The following is a 7,222-nucleotide window of genomic DNA, read 5'->3' as shown; positions in this document are numbered from 1 at the left end:
AAACTAATACATCAGTATTGTAATATTAGATCTGAAGGACCATGGGTATGAAAATAGAGGTCTGAAGCTAATTCTAGAAGAGCACATTGGCCCATCAGGTATAACGTTACGCAATTCACGTAAGGCTTTTACCTTCAAGTAAAGAGGAAACACTTGGAAACCCACTACTATACCTCGCTGGGAGGTAGCACAAGGAATGGAACTGCTCCCTTTTTCTCAATAGGTAGTGCGCCAGTGGCTTAGTCTAAGGTGAGCTCTACCCTTATCTGTTCTAACCAACCATTGTTTATGAGTAAAACTAAGAAGTAATATGATTGCTATGCGGACAGAATTACTCTGTAGAAAAAGCGTCCATAAGACAATATCACTTCTGATGGCACAAATATAATCTTATTCTCAAACTAAAAGCATCATGATAATGCTGAATAGCTCTTAGTCTTAATACAAGATCATATTCTTCATCTCGGATCGCCTTAAAAGTAATGAATTACATTTTTCATAGAAACGTCAAGTGAGATGAAGGGTACATGCCGTTGGTATCCTCGGTATCAACTCGATCAATATACTTGATGGAAAATTCATGCGTGTTCATATATGAAAAAAATGCAATGTTGTCACTGGGTACCTTAAAAAGTCCCACCCCAATCCTATTGAAAAACGTAGTGGTGTAGAGGAAGCCAAGCATTTAGGATCTCAAAGAGAGGAAAACATTTTCTTGATTTTATTCCATATTTTAAAATACGAATTAGCGTCAAATCAATGGCACTCTGGTCTTAAAACCATTCGTACCAAAGTGACCTAGTCTTCTTCTTGGCTGTTTCCTCAATCGAAAGGGTAGCTAGACTATCTGATACGTAGGTAGGTATTCAGAGACAGTGACCGAAAGCTGTATTCATTTGCGTCATCGGGAAGGATACGAAAGAAAGAATGTAGAGAAACCCGGAATCGGTAATGCTATTATTATTAGCCCGAATTGTCATAATTGGATTAATGATGGGTGCATTGAAATACAGGCATTTTGTCGATCACCAAAATAAGACGGACGTGCGTTCTGATTGGTTGAAGGACGGTGAAAGCTATTGTTTCAGCGACGGAAAAACAGCGACGGGACGTGCCGAGGGATGGAAAAAGTGATGGAATTTCAATCCCTCGAGGCATCGCGGAAAATGATCTCGTCAAAAGGTCATTTTTCCGCTATCATTGGAGCTATCGCTGGATCTGTCCCTCGCAAGGGATTGAAAAATTGATCGTGTGATTCAGGGTTAAAAATGTCCAATTCATTATATTTATATAATATTCACCTTTCCCCGTGTCCTCTATTCTCATGCAAAGGTTATTTTCCACTATTATTCGAGCGATCGCTGGAGTTGTCCCTCGAAAGGGATGGAAAAAATGATCGTGTGATACAGGCTTTAGTGGATATCCTATAAGAGTAACACTGTCTTTCCGGAGGATACTTGCTACACATGTGCCTCATTATTCAGGGGATTTAGTTGTAACACCGTACTACGTGTCCTCCTTTCCTACCGCCATGTCAGACTCGGGCGAGCTCCCCCTTGCCCCTCTTAACAGCCCCCTCCGCCCGCTGGGTGACGTAATATATGGTCAAACTCTCTGCTTCACCCCTTTTCCAACCCCACACCGAAGGCAACTGTCTCTTCGCGCACAGCGACTTAAGTGAGCGGCCGCAAGAGTGCGGGTCGTGTTGCAGCTTATTCCGTTAAACACGCTCCATTAGTGCCGTCCGACTAGTAGGCGTAGTCAGACCATGGTTGGGTTTAAGGCGTCCATGATTATTTTGAAAAAGTAATAGAACTTATTATTTTGGTTTTTAATGCTATAACAGCCCTCTCAGAGTTTCCGAATAATACCGCGTTTCCTATCATCGCGATTGTAAGAGGTCCGTGAGAGATCAGACGTTTTGTAGCTATATCAGAGATCTAAACTAATCGTAGGTACTGGAATAGATAATATAATTCTCAGTTTTTCCTACAGAAAAACACTTTTTTAATTGCAGCCGCACGATAACTGAAAAAAACGTACTGAACCATAAAATACATTGCGGGACTCATAAAGAATTAGTACATACTTAACTCATATTGCATTTAGATTTACAATGACCACATTCATTCTTAAATGCACTCATCTAAACTCTATCATCTGTGGAATACAGGGGTTATAGCCGGTTTCGTGGTAAATGGGGTATATTTATCAGAAATAGAATCTACTATAAGGGCCAAAAATGTCTTGCTACGTATCTGGGATGCCAAGTCGTGGTTCCCTAGGTTCCTTTCGGTAAGATCACGCTATTTACGACAGCGGGTTTCACTCAGTTTTTGCTTTCTTACTCATTTCTTATGGCGCAAATGATTTCAGCCGTCGAGCGAGTCCTCTAGTTAAACTAAAAGGAAAGAACTACCATGACGAGGAAGAATGGAGAAGAAGAAAGAGAGGGATAATAGTGTCTGAAGGGAGTAGAGGAGGGGTAAGGGAGGAAGATGGTGGGTGGCGTGCCTCCCTCCCCAAGTGAACACTACGAAGGGGGTGGCGAGCAGGAATTGGTTTGTGGCCTGCGCAAAGGCGCTATGAGTGTGGGCCGATTCGGCGCATGCAAAATGCCCTCTCATCTTGGCGCCCGCACTTCTGTAGATCAAGCAAAGGTCACACGAATCGGCTATCTAGACCATTTTGTGCCCTAAAACAAAAGTTCAGCTGGCGATAATATTGTTACCAGCTTAAGGTGACCTACCCACTTTTTCGTTTTTTTTTCTTTTAATATTCGTTGGGTCCAAGGTTAAGTGAATAGAAGGAAAGTTCAAATTAAATCCAAGTGTACTTTTGGACTGTTACCACGTCGTAATTCTGTTAGCAGTTAATTGGTGACTTCTCAGTCCTCAAGTAATGGGTATCAGAGCCTTCTGTGTACGGAAAAATTGATTGTAATATCAGTTTAGATACTAATTACAGTTGATTTAAGGTATCGGAAGAGGGATACCGGAGGATATTCAAATCCATGTAGATGCATTTATCATATTTAGGAAAACTATAAGAGGTCAGCTGTTCAGCAAATTTCGGAAATACCAATTTATGCAACATAAAAACTAGCTAATAATATAGATAGTTGCTAACAAATCATGATTATACCTAACCTATCAACCTACCATACTCATATACACCGTCCGCTTCACCTTAATGGGCGAGTAACTTTGCTTGGTGTTGGAATAAATTGCATTGGGGACGTTCAAGTATAACGTAAGAAATCTTTTGGGCTAACGTAACCCTTGAACTTGAACTAAGACAAGATAATGATACAATTCCAGCATAATTCCGCACACTGGAGTTTACATTATAATCAAGGCATCCGACCCCAATGACGAAACTATGAATTTGAGCTTTCACACTTCATCCGTGGCAATACCGAGGCAAACATAGCTTTTCCCCAATGATTCCTTTTTTCCTGTACTGATTTATTGTCGTAAATTTGGCATTTTATTACTCTCTACAAAGCACTCTTATGTATAAAAGCAGGTTTTAGAAAACTCAAAAGGTAATTAATATGGATAAAAATAATTTTTATCATGAATTGATGAAAAGATGAATTAAAGCATAGTTAAAAAAACAGCATCGTCAGAAAAGAAATTGTGTAATAATACAAAACAAGTTCTCATTGAAATGGCATAAACTCGTAAATACACGTCGTCCGGGCAGCAGTAAGTCCATCAATTGGACCTGCGGAGTGAACTAAACTTGAATTTCGGCTATTCAAAGTTACGGAAGCGGGCTAAAGAGTGAGAGGAGGCATGTGCATTTTAAATACCGTCATATATAATCGATATACGATTTCAAAGGTCACACAATTACAGAAAATAAATTGTTCCACAATTCCATCCAAGCTGTCATTTCTAATGCATAAACTCGTAGATACACGGTTTAATATCAGGATTTCGGCGAGTACCTTATATACGGCACTCATCTAAGGAAAGGAACCTCTCAATCGCTGTGGACCCGAACGTTAATTGCGTCCTGGCAACATTAAGCGCGTTGGGAGGAAATAAAAGGGAGAAGAAAGAAATGAAGTTTCATATATAGGGCGAAGCCGTGGTGACGTCGGGGGGTAACGGCTGAATAACTGATGAGGACGACAGACCAGTCTGAGGGATTGCTGTGGAGTTCCCTCAAACCCCCCTTCACCTAGCGCCCTTGCCGTGTTTATTTTCCGAGCCCGCGGGAAGGGAAATACGTGTTAGCTGCGGAAGGCGAGGGATGGAGTTAAGGAGGCGAGTTGAGGGGTGGAACGCATGGCGCTGCGCTTTTGTTCACGCATCTCGTTTACCGAAGAGTAGGGATGGTCGAGTGGTCAGTGCGACGCGGAGTGCAGTCGCGCATTCAATCCTGGAAGCATCGGTCATGAGGCACGTACCTATTCCTTCTCCGCCTAGAGCCCGCTTCTATAACTTTGCTACGAGCGCTCTCAGGTTTATTCATTCCCTCGGCGGTATGTTGTGAAAAGCATACAGCATCTGATGTATACACCTCCTCTCACTGTAGCTCGCTTCCGTAACTTCACGTAAACTAAGTCCATGGTTCGTTCATTTTGCAGGTCAAGTCCAATTTACAACAACTTAAATTGGAGTAACTTTAAGTACCTATTATGAACCAATATATTGTTTGAGGCGTAACTTTGTGAAAGCGATTCTTTATTAAAACTAAAAAGAAGAACTTTGTGCTTTAACATGGATATTTATTCACAAATTTACGCCCATCATTTCAACGTTAGACGTCATCATCAGGTGATGACGTAAACTAAACTTGAAACTGATGATGACGTATAACGTTGAAACCATGGTCGTAAATTTGTGAATAAATATTTATGTGAAAGCACAAAGTTCTTCTTTTTAATTTTAATATTATGAACCAGATCAATGATCGGTACTCATAACCTCTGATCATAGCACAAACTGCGCATCGATATTAGAGGTTTTTTTTTATTTTCTACGAACGCATATACATATTCCTTCTCCGCCAAGAGCCCGCTTCTATAACTTTGCTGCAAGCGACTAAAAGGCCTGTTGATTCCGTCGGAAATGCTGTGAAAAGCCTACAGAAACTGATGTGTATACCTCCTCTCTCTGTAGTTGGCTTCCGTAACTTTACATGAGCTAAATATATGGCTCGTTCATTTCGCAGGTAAAGCCCCGTTCACAATTTAACTTGGAGTAACCAGGTCAATAAACTGTACTCATATTCTTTCATAATTGTACAATTCGCGCATCAATATTGAGAACGACTTGAGAGGACTTTTCTTTGTCTTTTGATTGACAAAAATATCTTCGTAGTTACTGGTGAAATTACTCAGAAGTATATGATTTTAATTTTATGACAAACCTAAGTCCAGTGGCGCATTTTTAAATTGTTCTGAATGGACAAACGCTCATTTTGAGATTTCAATTCCACCCTAAAACTAAATTTAGTCGAGTAAAGCAGTTGTAAACCCTACCAAAACGTGTAAAACCGTATAAATACACAACTGATGCATCTTTCACAATCCACGAAAATCTTCTCCCTCAATATCCCTCTTCAGCAACCTCTCTCCGACTAACTCAAAGATTGGCTAATGCCAAAAGGTAAAGCTGTGAAAAGAAATAATCATACTATCTAGAAGAAGCGTACTCGTCAATCTGACTGACTTTGACTTGGTCTTTATTCTTTTCCAACGAACCAGTCCTCGTCTTCTCTACGCTCAAACATTCGCGCTCGGTTTTTCATGCCAAGCTGATTGCGCGCGCAGCTCTCACCGAACCACTGCCTCCCTTCCACAATATTTCTTCATCCCAATCCTTTTCTCTCGCCATAAAGTCTTCCCCTCAATTATTCCCTGCTACACAGATCAACACCTCGCCAGAATAAACCTTCAATATTTTCACTTCGCCCTATAAACTCCTACGCTTATGCCAGGATCTCTTTAGATGGGAGGTAGATATTTTTGAGGAAGAGGTCAACAGCTTGTACCATGTGGGCCAAAAGGTTGGATCAGTATCCAATATCGGAGAGCATTTCAAAAGTTTTTAATAGACATACAATGTTATTACCTTGGATTTATAATTTAATATCGTAATTTTTTGACATCATTTCATACCATAGATATTTTCCAGCAAGGGATTATATTTCAGAGAATTTCGCACAAAGACGAAACCTATGTACTTGGACTGGTTTAAGTACCTAACTCAAATCGTTGAGTTTGTGATTAAGTAGCACAGTGGATGTGGACGTTAATTGATAGAGCATCAACCCGCTAAGATTGACTTCAAATGTGATTTTGGCAAACAGTTTTAGTTCACAAATAATACGAGTAAAGCAAAGTATGGAGAAATATATGAATAAAATAAGTGTTACACTTTTTAATTTATGCAGGGAAGCAGCTATTTTCGCAGTGTATTCACGTACTACGTATTAATAATTATTATGGGACTGAATTTCACACTTAAAATCTTTCATTGAAATATTTGACGACTTGATAAATTAGTGATAAGGGAACGTTAGATAAGTTTTATAAAGCTGTTAATGCTTCAAATTAACATTTCCCGTTAGTACATAAGCATATCCATCAGGCTTGTTTTCCGAAACTAAAGAGCAATTAATGGTGAGACTCGGCAGTTTCAAACTTTCTGGGTCTATTGCAGCTCTGTCTTCTAAAGGTTATACGTGGCAGCTAGGAATAAAGTTTGCTTAAAAATATGCTTCGTAAGTTAATAAAATATAATATGCCAAATATAGATACATTACTATTGAACGTTGGCTATACGAAACGTTGGCTGCTAACTTTTGTATAAATGACCTATACTCCAGGAAAAACCATATTATATATTAAATAAGGTCAAGAAAAAGGGGAAAAAATTATTATTATTACTATTGAATAAATTTGCTCAAACACGACTAAGAAGACACTTGAAAATAAATTTCTGTAGTAGATAGTTTGGTTTTAGTGCTTAAGAAACTGGATTATCTTGAAAAAGTAAATGCGCTATTCAATAAATGTTGCATCATAATGTTAAACTGAATGGTGAGACTCCAGGGACCCTAAGAGACATCTTCAATCCCTGCGGTAGGCGGTATAAAACTTTTAGCCGTAACTTAATGAGACTCAGTGTAAAACACAAAATTATAGTGAAGTTAGGAAACTAAAAATAATCAAAATTTATTTGCTTATCTTTTTATCGGAAAC

The sequence above is a fragment of the Ischnura elegans genome, chromosome 11 (assembly GCF_921293095.1).
Source record: "Ischnura elegans chromosome 11, ioIscEleg1.1, whole genome shotgun sequence".
In the NCBI taxonomy this organism is placed as follows: Eukaryota; Metazoa; Arthropoda; class Insecta; order Odonata; family Coenagrionidae; genus Ischnura; species Ischnura elegans.
Note: the sequence above shows the minus strand (reverse complement) of the source record.